Source organism: Papio anubis, chromosome 7 (genome assembly GCF_008728515.1).
Source record: "Papio anubis isolate 15944 chromosome 7, Panubis1.0, whole genome shotgun sequence".
Classification (NCBI taxonomy): domain Eukaryota; kingdom Metazoa; phylum Chordata; class Mammalia; order Primates; family Cercopithecidae; genus Papio; species Papio anubis.
This window is the reverse complement of record NC_044982.1, coordinates 55,085,474-55,104,836: the sequence shown is the minus strand read 5'-3', so window position 1 is coordinate 55,104,836 and position 19,363 is coordinate 55,085,474. Positions and strand designations below refer to the sequence as shown.

The 19,363-nt window shown below is 41.4% G+C and overlaps 1 long non-coding RNA gene across 5 annotated transcripts in view; it reads left to right on the top strand.

The window, feature by feature from the left end:
* Window positions 1-19,363, top strand: part of LOC101010243 — a 95,786-nt gene that overhangs the window by 59,642 nt on the left and 16,781 nt on the right. Inside the window, exons 4-5 of one of the 5 annotated variants that reach the window (XR_004184918.1) lie at window positions 5,076-5,250; window positions 13,911-17,074. The exons of 2 other annotated variants lie outside the window; for them this stretch is intronic. This is a non-coding gene — a long non-coding RNA (uncharacterized LOC101010243). Of the gene's footprint in view, window positions 1-5,075; window positions 10,393-13,910; window positions 17,075-19,363 lie in introns of those variants that run through there. 2 more of the 5 variants (XR_004184919.1, XR_004184917.1) reach the window with 2 other exon arrangements.

Below are 19,363 nucleotides of genomic sequence, written 5' to 3'. Positions count from 1 at the left end.
CCCATGATTCCTGGAACCTTTGCTTTCTGGTTGAAGTCTTGGTTTAGCATGTGCAGCAAATAACACAGAACACAGCCACTCCCTGAGAGCATCTCCACCTCCCCTCTCCTCTCCTGTGACTTACGTTTTCCTCAGTGAGCTGGCTGCCACCTCTGCAGCTGCCCTTTGAAGCATTTCTCCAGAGTGGTGACCGTCATTAGCTGTGCTGTGGCTTGGCTGTTCTCCCTGCCAACTGTGGTCGTGTCTGCCCTCCCTTTCCTTAGGACGTGCTGGCAGGCTTGGTGCTTTACCAAATCACAGCGGCCTTTGTGGGTCTTTGTCAGCATTCCTTTTCTTTTGCTTTCTTTGTCTAGGTTGTTTCTAGAAGGGAGCAGAACTTGGTTGCTGAGTCATCACTGGCTGTGATGTGGGAAGTCAGAACAGTTCTTTACCTTTTCTTGTTTATTTGTGATCTCTTCCCTCCAGAATGCTGAGAGTGTTTTGAAGGAGAAGATTCATAGGAAGAAACAAACAAATTTAACTGGGATAATAGATTGGGATGGGACACACTTCCAGTCCAATCTTGCTGTCCACTCGGTGGTAGGGAGGGGTCAGTTCACTGTGCTGTTTCACTGGGACTTACTTTGGCATCCTCATACTGAGTTAAGTGTAGAGAATGCAGTGATGGGATTGCATTAGCCTTCAAAGAGGTGCTTACTTGTGACTGGCCTACTTAGAAAAAATGGAGTGGAAAAAAAAAGGAGTGTTTTGATGCAGAAAGAAAAATAAGGTAGTAGAAGGTAGAAATAGAGAACCGTAGTGAAGGACCAAGCAGATGGACTGTATCAGCTCTAAAATGTCCCTGGACTGTGTTCTTCCTGGCCATGTCCTGGATTTTCCATTCTTGCTGACATTTCCAAGTCATAAATCAAGGGGAAATACTCGAAGAGCCTGATGATTTTGTTGAAATATGAGCAGCCAGGACACCCTCTGGGTGGAGTAGGACTTGCAGGTGCTGGAGGTGGGCGGGCAGGACATGAGTTGAACAGCAGGCAGGGATATTGGGCAGGGGTGGCCATTGCCTATGGTGTCCAAAATTTCACCTTTTTAAAAGAAACTTTGGGATTTTGGCCTATGAAGGACAACGCAGTGAGTCATTTCTGCTGGGCTGGGATGGGAAATTACTGGTTTTTGGTCTTATGATTCTGAAAGTCTGCAGATGTGCAACCATAAGTCTTTTTTATTCTCCTTTACTCTGCCTTTTAAAAAGTTTACGGTTAATAAAACCCTCCCTATTCTGCCACAGGTGGATCAAATCCTTTTTCTCTCATTTGACCCCATTATGGTCTTGAGAACTAGCTAGACACTTTTCAGATTAAGAAGCTGTGTCTTGCCCAAATTCCTGTCCTCATGACAGGTTTTCCCCAAATTTAGGACTAATTCCTGATCAACTGCTTTACATATTCACAGCAGCAGTAGCTTCAGTTCTGTGCATATTCTAACACTTGACATAGATGTTTATCTTACGGACTTTCTTTCTGGAGTCCTTTAAGGACTATTCTTAATTGCTTGATGCCATAGGCTGCGGGTTGTGACTGTGAGAGAGGTACTGTGCTAATCTCTAGACATACATGATTTTGTTTACATTTTATACCCCTGTGAAGTAGGTATTATTATTCTCATTTTGTGGCATAATAAAATGAGGTTTAGTAGTGTTACATAAAGTGACAAGAAGTTGGTAGTGGGTGAGCTAGGATTTGAACCCAGGTCTATCCTACCTCTAAGCCTAAGTGCCTAACTAGTCTGCTGGAGACTCAGTCTGGAGTCCATGCCCCTATCACCCCTAGATTCTATGTAACGTTTTGTACATGTTTTTCTGGAAGAGGGATCCTGGTCTATATCAGATTTTGAAAGGGCTACGATCCCAACAAAGCTAAGAACACTGTACTCAACTATTAGAGTTGGTGGATCAGTTAGGATGCTCTTGGTTGCAAACAAAGCAGAACTGAACTCAAACTGGCTGTGTCAGTGTTCATGTACAGTTTAATCAGGATTCCTGCTCTGTTGCTCTGTAACAGTCCTGGCTTCATCCTCCTCCATGTATAGACTTTGTCCTCAGGCTTCCCTTATTGATCGCAAAATGCCTGCAACAGTTCCAGGTCCAATGTCTTCACACACAGGTCCAAAAGAAGAGCATTTCTCTTCTCTCTACTGTCCAACAAAACTTGTGGGCTTCATTGTTGGCCATGGGGCCAAGTGAGATCCTGTGCCCCTGTCTTGAGCAGTCACGGGAACTGGGGGATGCCATGCATGGATTGGCTGTAGCCTGTGTTCCTTGTGCATTCCTGAATCCATCACAGTCCTAACGAGGATAAGATTACACTGAGTGCCTTAGGCCACCGCAGTGGGGAATAGGGTCATTTTTACCCCATTGACATGGCTGATTGCTAATGGTCAGGGGAGACGTGAAGTGGATGATGGGCAGGCATCCAACAATACTCAAAATAGTTAGTATTCTTTCCGTGGCATCTCAAAGATTTTGCAACAGTCTCCATATCTTAATGGGACAAGACGAAAGCAAATTCAGCTTCTAGGAGGATGCTTTTTGGCATTTCATTGTTCTTTTTGATTTGAAGAGTTTAATATGCTGCCTTTTCCCCATCCCCAATCAGAGTCTATTTAGCGAGGCAAGATGTCCCTACCAACGAGGAAATATTTCCTTTAGATGCAGTTCTAATTAGAACTGCTGCTTCTGAGAAACACTTTCACGGCCTGAGTTATAAACTCCTTTGTTATATTTTCCTCTTGTTTAAGAATGTATAGTCTCAGAATCCAAGGGTGGGTGGAAAGAGGAAGAGCAATTGAAAATGAGAATGTGAAAGAAGACAGAAGTCTTTTTTATGAGAACTTAAGCAGAGTGATGACTGCATGTGTCTGAAAATATAATTATCCTCTTTTGTTTGCTTGATAGAGTTTTGATAGATAGAATCTTGACAGCTCTGTTATGAAATGTTAAAATGTAATTTAGGTTAAAAATCTTAATTATCTTAAATTATAGTCTGAAGTCATGTTCTAGACTTTGATCCTTTTATCATGTGTGACACAGTAGAGGCTGCAGGTGCAGCTAATCCAGCTGCTGTGTTTGCATAAAAGTGAAAAAAGTGGTTGATTGACTCACTGGACACCCCTGGAGGGGATATATGTGCGCATAGAAGGAAACCAGTGGGATTTGCCTTCTGCCCTGCAATCCCTAGGTGATGCTGTTAACTTTAGAGCAGAGGAGCATTGTGGGTACTTATATTCATTAGAGAATAAAGCCCAAGTTCCTTAGTGCAACATTCAGGCCCTTAAGGACATAGTCATAAACTATCCTCTCAGGCTCAGGGAGACATATGTGCAGTGAAGAGGGTGTGGGCCTCAGAGTCAGACACTAGACTCCTAACTCCCCCCACTGATTTGCTAAGCAAACCAGGATTTGCTATTTAAGATCTCTAAAGCTTCAGTTTCTTCCATTTACCATAAATGCAAAGAAGACACACTGACCTTCCTTGTGGAGTCGAATCACCTCATCACTCCTCTGTACTCTCCCAGGTATCTGCTTCCTCTCTCTTCCTCTCTCTCTTTCTTACATTGTTATTTTTATTTCATGTGGCTTCTCTCTTTCTTTCTCTCTCTCCCCCACCAATCAAGGAGATGGAATGTTCATGAGGCACATGGACTGCATGTCCTCCCCTCCCTTCATCTCCTAGTCTTAGTAGAACGATTGGTCACATGATTAAGTGCTAGATACAACTTTGCTAAAATGAGTGCTCAACAACATCCTTCATCATCCATTTGACCTTCTTAGCAAATGTCAATTAAAAAATGAAATACCGAAGTGAGTCAGAAGGAGAGCGGGCTGCTTGAGGTGAGACATAGCTTTGTAGAGTGGGTGCTGGAGTTTGACCCAATGGGTTTAAGTTCTGGCTAAATGATGACCTTGGGCAAGTTACCATTCTGGGCTCAGTTTCCTCTGTAAGATAGGGATGATAATAGACCCTCTTTAGAGGATTGCTATGAGAAAAAAAATGAGATAATAAAAAAAATACTTAGGAGAATGAGCACTTAATTAACATGACCTATTGTTCCCCTAGAAGATTAGTTCTGCCAGGTAAGAACTTGATGGTACACTCATGAAATCTGATGCAAGTCTTATTCTTTCATGAGATGAAAACTGAGCAAGAGCTGAGAAATCCTTTTATGTCTTTCTCCCCACTTTGTCCAAGGTGGGGAATAAGATACGTAGGACTATAGGATATTTCCTGTAGACAACCTGAGCATTACTGAGGGGGGAGAGGGAGTGTGTGAATCTTGTGTCCTGGCCTGACCACATGGCTGCCTATTTCACCATGTCAGGGGGCTGCCAGCCTCTGAGGTATTGTCCCTTTTGACATCTTCAGAAGCCACCTATCATGAAGACTAAATTCTACATCTGTCTTCTCTAGAAAACAGAGTCAAAAATCAACATATATTAGGCACTTATTGCATAGCTATTATGACATAGATAATCTCATTTAATTCACACAATAATCTCCTAAATTAGTTGCTATCATTATCTCAACCTCACAGAGGAGGAGACTGAAGAACAAAGCAGTCAAGTGCACTGCCCAGGGTGTACTGGTTAGAAATGGTAGAGGCAGAATTCGCATCCACTTCTGGCCCTGCTGCCTCTTCTGCTCATGATATCTGTGCCCCAGGGTTCTAGATGGGACCATGCATCCATGACACCCACAAGGCTGTCCATTCCTACATAGTGCTCTTCTCCTCTGACCTCCTAGTGAATGGTGATAAAGGTTAATGACTATTTGGACTTTAATGTCTGTGGCTATTGTTTCAAAGGGAGAATCATGATTTAAAAGAGGCTTAGGAAGGCTTAATGAATTTAGTTGTCAGAAATATGACTCTCCTAAGGCTTGGGGTGAGTTGAAAGAGAACTCAACACAAGTCCATCAGCTTGATACAATGTCCTGCTTAGGGCTTGCAGGAGTCCAGTGTAAAGGCAAATAAAAGACCCAGGTGCAAAAATGGGTTGGCATGCACTTCCTTTTTTCCATCAGATGGGGCGTCCTTACTCCCGGTCTTTCCAGATGCTCTTCCCACTCTTCAACGGCTCCTGGCTCAGAAACCCTGTGCACCTGGAAGAAAGTGAAAACCAGTTTTTCAATAAACACATTACACAGACTTATTGTGAACCCCGGGTAGAATCTAGCACTGGAGGGAGAAGAGAACTTGGTAAGTTTTATTACTCTACAGAGCACTTGAACTCTACTTTTTTGAAGAAACACCAGTGGTGTTCTGGGGTATCTCTTGTGCCCAGGAAGCTCATGGGAGCATTCACTGCCTCAGTTAGGGGAAATCTCCAGAGAATATTTCTCTCATTTGAAATAGACATTCTAACTCATGCTTAGAGGATCCTTTATACAATATTCTTTTGGGAGCCTGGTTGTTTAACATCTGCTTTGGGGCGGGAGTATTTTTCTAAAAAAATACTTTATTTCTTTCTTATTAACAGTTGTCTACTCTATAAAGTTGCCATGTGCAAACAGGATGGGTGTTAATAAGGCTGCAAAAGTTATTGTGGAAATCCATTTGGCCTCAGGCCTCTGTATACGGCATGCTAAGACACAGAGAAGAATTACTCACCCTGGGTGCCAGCTGAGATGCTCTACCCAGCTCTGCCCTGCCTTTTTGGAAGCTTTCTTTGTTTCCTTACTTTTGACATGTGGGATTGTAAATTTGAGAGCTTCCTGAGATGTCAGCCATGAGAAGCCAGATTCTGTGTAATGCTACCTATGTAGTCTTCCAGACTTGAAAATAAACAGACATATAAGTATTTGAAAGGCCAAACAAGGAAAACTATGAGCCAAAGAAAGACTGAAACAAGATGTGACAAGTCTCATGTAAATTATTCATAATTCTGTTCTGATTCATAGTGGAGTTAAAATAACCTGCAAGCCCAACACTGCAGCTGGTTAAGAGAGCACTGGTGTGTTTGTTTCCTTCAGTGAGGGCAGGCTGAGTGGAGGTCTGTGGCCAGGAGATCCCTGCAGATAAAAAATGACTCTTCAAGGTCAAATGGCCTGTTGGCTGAGGGTCTCAAAGATTTGGTAATCAGAGTTGGAGTATAACCAAGGAAGAGGCTGAGGAAAATCTGGATAGACCTTTCTGGGGATGGTGGCCCCTTCTCTGCCTTTGCCCCACCCATTGCAGATTGCCTCTGGAAAATGAAGTTCCCACAGCTCTGTTTTTTCTTCAGAGTAGGAATGATGAACTATCTACTTTAAAATTACCTACACCACTTATTAAAATGCACGCTTCAGGCCCTATCCCATGAAATCAGGAACTTTGTCCATGCAGCTGAGAAATCTGCTCTTCTAGAAAATCCCCCAGATAATTCTTGGTATTAAAAGTTCGAAAATCATTGCTAAAGCCTAATAGGCAAATACTTTCTTGGACTCCAGCATAATCTAAGTTTTTCTTTAATTCAGGGAGAGAAGGATCTGTTATGATCCAGATTGGACATAAATGGGCAAGAATTTGATGCATCCCAGCATACTCACTCAGTGGTTCAGAAAACGAATTAGCAAGTGTTTAAGCACTTTTGTCATAGGAGAGGAGCTCAATGATGTTTGTTTTGCTTGTTAATTTGTTGTAATGTCACCAGGGAGAGACACTCAGGCCATGTGGCAGGTTCTTGTCCTTAAAGAACTTCTGCTCTGTAAAATCCTGTGAAGTAACATAGAATTAAGTACTAAATTACCTGGTGGAAAGTTAAATACTAGGTAAAAACCAAAGTCTGGCATAATCAGGAGAAGCTTCATGGAGGAGATGGGCTGTAAGCTGGATTGTGAAGAATTGGTAGGGTGGGGACCTTGAGAAAGAGGAGAGGAAGTTCCTGGCAAGAGGAAAATGATGTCCAGAGGCCTCAGGTGGGTGTGGGCTTGGGAACTGATGCTGCACCCGGAAGAGCAAGGTGGCTAGTGTGGAGGGGTGATGGGAAGTGGGAAAGGTAGGTTAGATCACGATGGACCTTAGAAACCAGGCAGAGAAATTCAGATAAGAAAAGGGAGCTACTGAAGCTATTGAAAGCTGTGGGGTAGCAAGGATCCCACTGCTCCATAGTCCCAGTCGCCTCAGGGCCAGAGGAGTGTCCGACGCTGAGTGCCACTTGCTGCTTGAAGGAAAGTGCTGAGACATCAGACACATCTGGGGAGATTCAGTGTTGGAGGTGGGTGGCCAGGGGCAGATGGGGCAACAGAGGACAGGCGATTCTGGGGTTGCTGGGCCCTGGCTGGCAGGGGAAAGGGGCAGCAAGTCAGCCCGGGGTGGCTGGAGCCAGATACGGAGTTGAGTCAAGGTCACGGGCTGTGGAATCTACAGTGGAGAGGGCCAGAGCTTCACAAGCAGGGCAGGAGGCCAAAGCAGACACTGAAGCTAGCAAGTAAGGAAAGACTTGGCACTGTGGAGTCTGAGGAATTAGTCTGATTATCCATGGTGAAACAAGGCTCATGGGATATGCCCTTTGGAAATTCCAATAAAAAATCAGTGCCAGGCATTAAAGGACCATCTCCCATTGCATAGACAAGGAGCTGTGGGTTATACTCAGGACTGGTTTCCCCACATGGCAGGCTAGCCTGGCCATTCCACACTCTGCCCAGAGCTGCAGTGTGAAGAGGCATTAGACGGTACATGTTGATTTCCAGGAAGTTACACTGCCCTACTTTATGGTGATGCTCATTAGTCTGCAAACCTGTATGCTGAAGAAATCCATGTCATAGAAGGAGAGGATTTTTAAATATTAAAGAGGGTTTTTAGGTTACAGCTCAAGGATGGTACAGAGAAACCTTGTATCCTGTGCCAACTCTGATTGTTTGGTGGTGATTGCGTGGAGTGCTGGGGCTAGCCTGGGTTCTGCAGGAAATAGTGTACTGATTGGTTAATGATATGTGCCATGGATGTGTGTGTGTGTGGAGTGGGAGGAGGTAAGTGAACGAGTGGATGATGGCACCAGTACCACCTATTTACCATGTCTGATTTGATCCCTACCTCCTGATCTCACAGGTGAGGAATCGGAAGCCCATAGATATTAAATGTGTTACGGTGGCCATAGGACTCAGGGGTAGATCGGGGAGAAAGGCTGAGACTCCTGGTCTAGTGTTTTTTTTTTCCTTTGGATCACACAGCCTTCCAACCCTCCCACTCACCATGGGGCTGTCACACTGACTTCATTTTCCCAGTCCCACCCTTGGCTTCTGCAAGACTTTGCATTAGGAAGTTGGCCACAGAACTAATTTGCACAATGGCTAAACTTGTTTCACATGTGATCAGGACTCTTGGGGGAAGGATTCTAGGAAAGGAAATTGCAGATTGATTCATAATTCCCGAGAGCTGGAAAATGCCATTAGGTAGGGGGATGGCAAGAGTTGACTGAGAGAGAGAGGGAGGAAGATTACTGTGGCAAGGTATCATAAGGGAAGCAGCAGTAGATTGTCACTACTTTTACAAAATTGAAGATGCACAAATTGAAGTTGGAGATTGTGGCTGCACAAAATGCAGAGTGGGAAAGAGAGAGCCTAATGTTTATTGAACAGTGCTGGGAGAGGTAACGTGGGTTTTGGAAGGCATATGGACAATGGGGTCACCCAAAGCCTGACTCTGCTGAAACAAAGTAGGCCCACAATAAATGTTAGCCAAAAAAGCCAGCTGTGCTTTCAGCGTTTCATCCTCCCAACTCCACCTTGAGAGTGGATATGATTAGCCCGATCTTTACTAAAATAGGAAGTGACTGCGGTCTCAGAATGGCTAACAAACTCATCCAGGTATGCAAGTGGCTGATCACATTACGGATTCCAAATCCCATTCTCTTTTCCCTGGTAGTAAGAATGTCTCCTGAGCGTACCTCCTATTTAAGAGAACGAAAAGAGTTTTCTCTTTCTGCTTATTACCTTGCTCTTGGGTGGAAAACAACCAGCTTCTAGTCTATGGCACAGGAATCTAACTTTATTCTGAATTCCTAGAGTAGAAATTAGCTCTGTTTGTTGTTCTTGAGTTGTATGCATGTTTTATTGAGGAATTAACTTCATAACTAAAGAGTATGATTGGAACTTTTATAATTGCACCTGTTACTTCTATTATTGAACTTCTCTCCCTCCCCTGTTTTATTGCTAAAAGAATCAGTGATAAATTATTTGTTTGGAGAAATGTGCAGCCTGCTGAGTCCAGACTGCCCTCATATGCTTTTGGTATCTTGAGACATAAAATGTTGTTATTTGAATCTGTTTAAAGGAACTTCCAGCACATGCCCAGGCAGGGCCTCAGGGTGGGCGGAGCTCAGGTCGACTGCTGGCTCCAGCAGGCTAATCACAGGGCAACGTGGTTCCCATCTTACTACCAGCTTCAGAAATTAAACCTACACTTCTGGGCCCTGGTAGAAAACCACTGACTCTTCTGCCAAGCAGGAGCTGTGCCCTCAGGGACCATCTGCAGAGATAGTATGGCCAATTATGGGCATTCAAAGCAAGCCAACTGGTTTAAGCCATCTTTCCCTGCCAGTGTTGGCTGCTGGCAACAAACTCAGAATCTGGAGGATGCTGGGAGAAGATCATCCCTGAGGCCTCTCTTCACTCTCACAACTGCACTATCTCTAATTTAATGTAGTCTGAGAGTCTCACAACCACACCATGAGCCATGGAGCATCCATCAATCTCATTGAACACATGAGGAGACCAGGACCCAGTCTCCTTGATCCTTACAATGAAATGGAAACCCAGCTTTTACATTTCTTTAGAAATAATTATTTAAATGAAAAAAATTACATTATGCTGCTTCTTTCCGAAGAGAGATCATTATAACACAAGTGAAAAAAAAAGAAATTTTTAATACTTCTCTGCTTCCTTTTTAGGAGGGGAAGACAGCAAAATTATGACAACCAAAAAAACTTAACTGAATGATGTTTCAACAGCTCCTACTGTCTTGCTTAAAAGACTTTGCAAGTGTTACATATTTTTGCTTTTAAAACACTGAATCTAAAAGTCTTTGCTATTATGATTTTTAAAATTCTTATATACATATTTATTGGGAAATAAGCTCACAGTAAAGAGCTTAGAAATTGCTATGAAAGTAGAAAACAAATGCCATCCTAAAGTAAAAATTCAGAAATAACTATTTACTTTCCTACACTTCTTCAGGTTTTTCTTTTCTATGCCTACATATTTTTTTTTAAACAAAATTAAGATTTTGCTGCATACAGTTTGGAGTCCTATATTTTTTTCCACTGGAGATTATATCATCCTATTTTTGTAATATTAAGATTCAAATATATTATTATTTTTTGAACTGCAAACAAAAATTGTATTATATATAGTATATAACATGTTTTAGATAGATATATATTATTGAATAATTAAATCAAATTAACATTTCTATCACCTCACACACTTATTATTTTTGTGTGGTGAAAACTCTTGAAATCTACTCTCTGAGCAACTCTCAGTTATACAATGCATTATTATTAATAATAGTCACTATGCTGTATCAAATACATTATTTTTAATGGCGGTTTAATATTTTACCATTCCTTTCTTGAAACATTTTCTTCTTGGCTGCTGGGACATTTCTGTCTTGGTTCTCCTCCTTAGAATCTTCTAAGTCTTTTTTGCAGAATCTCTTCATCTCTCCCCAGCCTCTAATAGCAGGAGGTGCCTCAGAACTCAATCCTAAGGCCTCAGACCTCTCCTCTTCCTTCTCTATCTGTATTCACTTGCCAGGAGTGCCCATCAAGCACCATGGCCTCAAATACCATCCACCCATCCCCATCAACTCCTAGATTCTATCTCCAGCCTCACCTTCCCCCCGAATACTGCCTATTTGACATCTGCACTGAGATGATCAATGATATACTACACTTACTATGTCTTAAGCTAAACTTCTAATGAACCTGCACTCCAGGTTCCCCTTCTCAGCAAATGGCAACTTCATCCTTGACCTCAAACCTCCAGGCCTCAAACCTCATCTGAGGTCTTCTCAGACTCTTTTCTCTTACATCACACATTCAGTCCTTCACAAAACCTGCCAGTCTTGCCCTTTGAGTCGTTCCAGAATCAGATGCGATTCCCACCTCACCTCACCTTCCCTGCAGCTGCACTGGCCCAAGCCATCTTCATCTCTTGGTTGGATAATTTCAGGAGCCCCCTGATGGGTCTTCGCCTGGATTCCATCCTGGTCCCATGACAGTTTATACTCAACCCAGTAACCAAATAATGTTATGGATCTGCTCAAACCCTCAAAGGCATTGCAATGTCACTGCCAGTAAGTGCCTCTATCTCCCATTGCTGCCTCTATCCCACACCCCTCTGGCCCTTATCCACTCTGCTCCGGCCACATCGGTGTCCAGCTTCCTCTCCCTTTGGAACTTTACTTTGCTGTGTCCTGACCTGATATGTTCTGTCCCCAAATGCCTGCCTATCTTGTTCCCTCCTTGCTTCAGGTTCCTGTTCAAATACCATCTTACCTGTGAAACTCTCTACATAGTCTTTATAAAGAGCAGTCTCTCCACCCAATATTCCTTTCCCTGCAATCTTACCTATTTTAATTTTTCTGCATCTTGCTTTTTCTGTGTGGCATATGTATTCATTTCCTAGGGCTGCCATAACCATGTACCACAAAGTGGGTGGCCTCAAACAACAGAAATTTATTCTCACCCTGTTCTGGAGGTCAGAAGTCCAGAATGAAAATGTCAGCAGTGTTGGTTCCTTCTGAGGGTTCAGAGGGAGAATGTGTTCCACACCTCTCTCCTAGCTTCTTGTAAATGGCTCACAAACCTTGGCATTCCATAGCTTGTGGATGTATCACTCCAGTGTCTGCCTCCATCTTCACATGGCCATGTTCCCTCTGTGTCTCTCTTTTAGAAGAATACCAGCCATACTGAAGTGAGAGCTATTCTACTCTTGACCAATTTAATCAATAACTAGTTACATCCACATTAATCTTATTTCCAAATAAGTTAACTTTCTGAGATCCTGGGGGTTGGACTTCAACACATCATTTTTGGAGGATCCATTCAACCCCTAACAGCATACAAAGTATTTACTGGTTGATTTTTTTAGTACCTGTCTTTACCCACAAAAACATAAGCTATTTCTGTTCACTGATGTATCCTCCATGACTAGAATACTTGGTACAGAGTAAGCATTCAATAAATACTTTTTAAATGAATGAATAACTATGGAAATCCCATTTTCTAATCTTTTCTAAACACCTTACTAATGTAAATACTGGTATAGTGAAAGTTTTTATGCATAATTATTCACCTGCATCTTCCCTCTCATCCCTGCATGAATAGGGAAATCCTATTCATTCAGATGTTGCTCAAATGGAATTTGTGGTCACTTGAAGGAAAGGGTGACCTGGTTCATGTTTGCTAACTGTTTGTTAAGCAGATTAAGAGTGAAGTCAGTTTTAGCGGGCAGTAACTCAAATCCTAAAGATTATGTGTGTTTATATAACCTTTTTTCCTATGTAAGAATTGGTTTGCCTTTTTCCCAAGTTTTTGCATAACTTCATAGTTATATTTAATGGCCAGTATAAGAAAGTCTTATTTCATGATTTGTTATGATTGGGCATTTAGTTTGTTTCTGATTTGGGAGTATTATAAATAATGTTGTAATGTCTATTTTCAAATATGTATTTTTTCCCCTCACATCAGTATTTTCTCTTTAGTGTAAACTCTTAGGAATCAAAGACTCTCAAAATGTCCAAGCGATTAAATATCTTTATGGTGTTTGATACATATACTTCCCTCATTTGAATCACATGGGCCGAAGGGTATATCCATACATTTTTTAAAAAGACATTTTACTTACACCTTCATCTTTTAAGAAAAATGGCCCCCCAACTCTTTTTGCCAGTATTGTTATAATCATTAATTGGTTCATGCTCATTCTTTCTTAGGGAATGGAGCTTCCTGTTAACTGGGTACCACCTGCAGGACCTGGGCCAGGCTCAAAGCTGAAGGCAACTCTGTGTGGGCTGGCTATAAGGGAGCCAATCACCCTTGGGAGGTTGGCAGAGACTGTGCCCATTAAATCCCTCTATATCGTGCAGTGCTAAATGGCCCAGTCAAATCCTCTATTTAGAAGAATATATATCAGATGATTAAAGAGAAAGCTGAAGACTCAGCTTTAGGCTGTTGTTTTTCTGGAGCAATAGTGAGCAAATATCACTGGTCATTTATGATGCTGGCTGCACATTTTAATGGGTAAACCAATGTCCTTGAATACCTATGCTGCTGATGAATAATGCCTCCTTTTGCTGGCCTTTCCCATGGTTCTTTGAAATAAACTTTTATGTTGGTTAACGATTTGTGCATATTACTTCCTTTTAACCCTGAAGGAATGACTAGTAGAGCCAGTACAATAGTGCTTTACAGAAGGGAGTACCCCTTGATAATCCTGCCGGTGGTAATGCCTATAAGCAGCTGGGTCCCAAATTCACCAATTCTGAGAGTTGTCACTAAAACCTTTTTTTTTTTTTTGGGGGGGGGGGGGGGGTCAGGTTCAACATGATGTTGATTTTTTTGGTTATTAGTTAGAAGAATTGAGTACTTAAATGGTCCTTGCTTATTTTAAACCAAGTTCACTAACAGAGAAACTGGCCTCTGGAAAATTGGCCTTTAGTGTTGAGTGCTAAGTAATGTTCTTCATTCACTGGGGGAATTCATCTCATATTGACTTCAAATTATTCAACAATGAAATCATAGATTTACTGTAGACACAATAGTCCTCAAGCTTATAGAATTTGGGAGCTCCTATTCTCTACTTGAGCCTATCATTTTGTTTCTGTCATTCGCATATGTACAAGTCATGGCTAACTTGATTGCTTTGGTGTTTTCCCAGGTAATACTGACTCCAATCCAGAAGATAGTCATCAGTTAAGTAAATAAAACAGGAACAGAACATTGGTACTTACAGTAGGCATTATTTTAAGATAAACCCCAATGAGTCATACCCTTGTATAATCTCCTCCCCTTGAGTGTTGTTGGAGCTAATGAGTTGCATTTAGTCAACAGAATACGGCAAAGATGGTGGGATCGTCACCCCCGTGGTTTTGTTATCGCTATGTAAACTGCCATTATAACAGACTGGAAGGATTGATTCTCTTTTTGACCTTGAAGTAGTGAGGTACCACATGGCAAGAAACTGTGGGCAGCCTCCTGAGTCTGAGAGTGGCCCCTGGCTGAGAGCCAGCAAGAAAACAGGAACCTCAGTCCTCCAGCTTCAAGGAAGTGAACTCTTTGAAATCCCAAACTCCAGACTCCAGAAAAGAATGCAGCTGTGTCAACACCTAGATTGCAGCCTTGTGAGACCCTGAGCAGGGTACCCAGTTAGGCTGTGCCTCAACTCCTCACCTATAGAAACTGAGATGATAAATGGGTGTTGTTTTAAAAACAACACTAAAAACACTAAACTGGTGATGTGTTATGAAATGACAGATATTTAATACAGTTTCTGTATTCAGGGTGGAGTGTAAGAGAGTGTGTTTAAATCTCAGCTTTACTCCTTATTAGTTGTACAACCGTGGCAAATTACTTAACCCTTCTGAATCTGTTACCTTTATGGTAAAATAGGAATAAAAATTATACCTATTTTAGGATGATGAAGAGGGAATGAAATGGTACACGTGAGTCACTTAACGTGGTACCTGACACATAGTAACTTCTCAATACATGTTTTTCATTGTCATCAGAGGTTGGACATTTTAAATTCCGTAATTCTGAATGTTTTCATTATTTTTTCCAGGTAGCTCATGTTTTGAAGATTTTCATTTATCATATTACCTGAATTATTTATTAAGTAATCATTTTCATTTCCCCATCTTTTTTCTTTTCTTTTCTTTTCTTTTTTTTGAGATGGTATTTCGCTTTGTCACCCAGGCTGGAGTGCAGTGGTGCAATCTTGGCTCCTGAGTATCTGACAATGCAGGTACATGACACCATGCCCAGATAAATTTTTTGTGTTTTTTTAGTAGAGACAGGGTTTCACCATGTTGCCCAGGCTGGTCTTGAACTCTTGACCTCAAGTGATCTGCCTGCCTTGGCCTCCCAAAGTGCTGCGATTACAGGCGTGAGCCACTACACCCAGCCCTCCCATCTATTTCTAATTCATGACCTAGCTTCTGATTAGCTTGGGGTATTCTTAATAGATTAACTGTAATTCATGTAGTTTGGCTAAAAGCGGACATTTAGTGTTATAGTTAGTAGAATTTCCCTTAACTTTTGAAGCATAAGGAATGAATTGTTGAACTTTGCCAGACTACCATTTGGAACCACAATATTAGCTCACTGATGGTAAACAGGCATTGGGTGACTTTCTGCAGCTAAGCAAAGCAATCATGATTTGCCTTTATATGCCAGCATATTTGCACAGGTATTGCTGGATGGGTGAGAATGGCTGAAAAGAAAATTGTTAGTTCAACTGAAGGAAGGAAGTGCCCAGAAAGAAAAAGAAGATAAAATATTAACATTTAGGTACTTAATGGCTAGGAATTAACTTATGAATCACAAAAGTTTTAGGAATTGTTGTGTAATATCAGTATTTAAATTATGGTAAAATGAATAAATATGCTTCATTTATATTGTGTTTATATTAAAATGCTCTTATATTTTGTGTATAATAAAATAAGAGCATTTTAATCTAAAATTATAATGTTCGAAGTATGATTGCTATTCTTTCATTAGTGCTTTATTTCCTCTTTGTATATTATCTAAAATACTGCATTTTGTTGTATTATTAATATCAAGGCCTAATGTATTCAGTTTCTAGATGAACACTTTTCAAGTTGATTACAGACTTGATAGGGAATTACATTTATTTAATAGAAGTTTCTTTTGTACAATCTTAGCTAAAATTCTGAGAAACAAGACAAAGCTATGTTATAAGGAACCAATTCATCTGCTGTAAAAGTACACTGAAACATTTTAAAGTGCAAAAAAACAAAATACCATTTAAGAAGTATGTCTGAAAAGTTAATGTTAAATAAATTAGATTTTCCAGGTTATACTCTGTATATGCCCTAAAAAAGTTCCTCAATACAACACACAGAAAACATACACATACTCACATAACAGATACAAAATACATAAAACACCCACAGTGCACACACGCAAAACACAAATGGCAACCCCTATAAGCATATTAAGGTCTCTGAGAAGTCCTACAATAGAGACCTACTGAACTTTGTTTAATCATGTGCTTCTCCAATCGATCTCAGAATCCTTCCTCCACCATCACAGGTAACCCTGATTCCTGATGACTTTGTGTTCCTTGGAACATACTTTATGAATGACGGCTCTATGAGATTTTTCCAAGGAAAACCATTACATAGGATAAGTATAAGATGCCCTCAACATTTATAGGTAAAAAACAGATACTACCATTAAAATAACTCATATATCAGAAACAAAACAACACTTCCAAATTATGTAAAGAACATTGAGGATTCTTGCAGGGACTGAAAATCTTTATTTCCTTCTGGAGTCCAGGTTCTTTCTTTTGGTGTTATGTACAGATAAAGCCGGGTCTATCTGCAGGTAATCACAGTGCTGCTGTTCTCTGTTCACGTTGGTAGAGAGATGTGGTTGGGAAGTAAAAGGTGGTCATCTTCCTGCAAAATGAGTCATTAACCCAAGGGTGAAAGCTGTTTCTCCCCTACAAGTTCTATCAGCATCCTTTGACTTGACAGCACAATTGGGAGCCTTATCCTTTCTGCATTCCTGACACAGAGAACCAAAGGCCACTCCTCAACTTGCACCCCTCTCTCTGTTTATTCCATAAAGAATTAAAAAGGAATGTATTTCTACACTTTAAGACTGTATGGTGGGGCATTTGGAGGGTGCTTACTCTGGCGATTAAAAGAATTTTATCTTCATAAGGAAACTGACATTTGCTGTCAGGATGCCAGACCACAATTCTATAGAAGCTTTGCTCTTTTTTTATGATCGATATGGTTTGGCTCTGTGTCTCCACCCAAATCTCATGTTGGATTGTAATCCCCATATGTCAGGGGATGCTCCTGGTGGGAGGTAATTGGATCATGGGGGTGGATTTCCTCTTTGCTGTTTTTGTGATAGTGAGTGAGTTCTCATGACATCTGATAGTTTAAAAGTGTGTGACACTTCCCCCTTCGCTCTCTCTGTCTCTCCTGCTCTGTCATGGTAAGATGTGCTTGCTTCCCCTTCGTCTTCCACCATGATTGTAAGTTTCCTGAGGCCTCCCAACTACGCTTCCTGTCCAGCATGTGGAACTGTGAGTCAATTAAACCTCTTTTCTGCATAAATTTCCCAGTCTCAGGTAGTTCTGTATAGCAATGTGAGAACGGACTAATAACAGAAAATTTGTATCAGGAGGAGAATTGCATGAATCCAGGAGGCAGAGGTTGCAGTGAGCTGAGATTGCACCATTGCACTCCAGCCTGAGCAACAGGAGTGAAACTCTGTCTCAGAAAAAAAAAAAAAAAGAAAGAAAGAAAGAAAGAAAAGAAAGACCCATTTTCTGGCAAGAAATTCAAGCTTGCTGCAAAAATGTGCATAAGTAATGAGGAGCTGAATGTTAATAGCCAAGGCAATGGGGAAAATGTCTCCAGGGGATTTCAGAGACCTTCAAGGCAGCCCTTCCCATTGCAGGCCTGAAAGCCTAGGAGGGAAAAATGGTTTAATGGACCAGGCCCAGGACCCTCCTGCTCTATGCAGCCTTGGGACATGGCACCCTGTTTCCCTGCTGCTCCAGCTCCAGCCGTGGCTAAAAGGGGCCAAGGTACAACTCAGGCTGTTGCTTCAGAGAGTGCAAGCCCCAAGTTTTGGCAGCTTCCACATGGTATTGGGCCTGCAGGTGTGCAGAAGGCAAGAGTTTGGGAGCATCTACCTAAATTTCAGAGGATGTATGAAAACACCATGCAGAAGTCTGCTGCAGGGAAAGAGCCCTCATGGAGAACCTCTACTAGGGCAGTGTGGAGGAGAAATGTGGGGTTGGAGCCCCACACAGAATCCCCACTAGGGCACTCCTTAGTGGTGCTGTGAGAAGAAGGCCACCATCCTCCAGACCCCAAAATGGCAGATCCACTGACAGCTTGCACTATGCACCTGGAAAAGCTGCAGGCACTCAATGCCAGGCCATAAAAGCAGCCGCAGGGGTTATACCCCAGAGCCACAGAAGTGGAGCTTCCCAAGGCCTTGGGAGCTCACTCCTTGCATCAGCATCCCCTGGATGTGAGACATGGAGTCAAAGGAGATTATTTTGGACTGTTAAGATTTAGTGAGTACCCTGCTGGGTTTCAGACTTGCTTGGGGCTTGTAGCCCCTTTGTTTTGGCCAATTTCTCCCTTTTGGAATGGGAACATTTAGCCAAGCCTGTACCCCTATTATATCTTGGAAGTAACTAACTTGTTTTTGATTTACAGACTCATAGGTGGAAGGGTCTCAGATGAGACTTTGGACTTGGACTTTTGAGTTAATGCTGGAATAAAAAAAGACTTTGAGGGACTGTTGGGAAGGCATTATTGGTTTTGAAATGTGAGAAGGATATGAGATTTGGGAGGGGCCGGGGTGAAATGATATGGTTTGGCTCTGTGTGCCCACCCAAATGTCATAGCAAATTGTAATCCCCACATGTCAGGGGAAGGGCCTAGTGGGAGGTGATTGGATCATGGGAGCGGATTTTCCCTTTGCTGTTCAACATGCCTCTTCCCCTTCACCTTCCACCATGATTGTAAGTTTCCTGAGGCTCCACCCATGCTTCCTGTACAGCTTGTGGAACTGTGAGTCAATTAAACCTCTTTCCTTCATAAATTACCCTGTCTCAGGTAGTTCTTTATAGCAATGTGAGAACAGACTAATACAATGATTATCTGTTTATTGTCTAAAAGATGGAGTCCTAATTAAACTTTCTGTTTATATTAACTCTAATATTTTGATCTTCATTTTTTTAACTTTGTAAACAGTAGAGTTTTATCCAAATGTGAAGTTTTATACCTTCACAGCTATCACTCCAATAAAGATGTTTATTCTATTAAACATAATATATTTTAAAATGTTTTAACATATACAAATATATTTACAACATAATCTACCGACTAAAGACTCCAACAAAGTTTACAGTACTTAAAACAGAATACAGATGCCTACAATAGTTTGCAGATTGATTTAGTTTACACTTACATCTATTGTTTTAAGAAATACCGTTAATGCAAATGCAGGATTTACAGTATCCCCATTATAGCAAGAAAAAATAAATTTATAAGGTAAAGTGTCTTTTAGGCATTTATTATGCCAAGTATGCCAAGTATTTACTTTTTT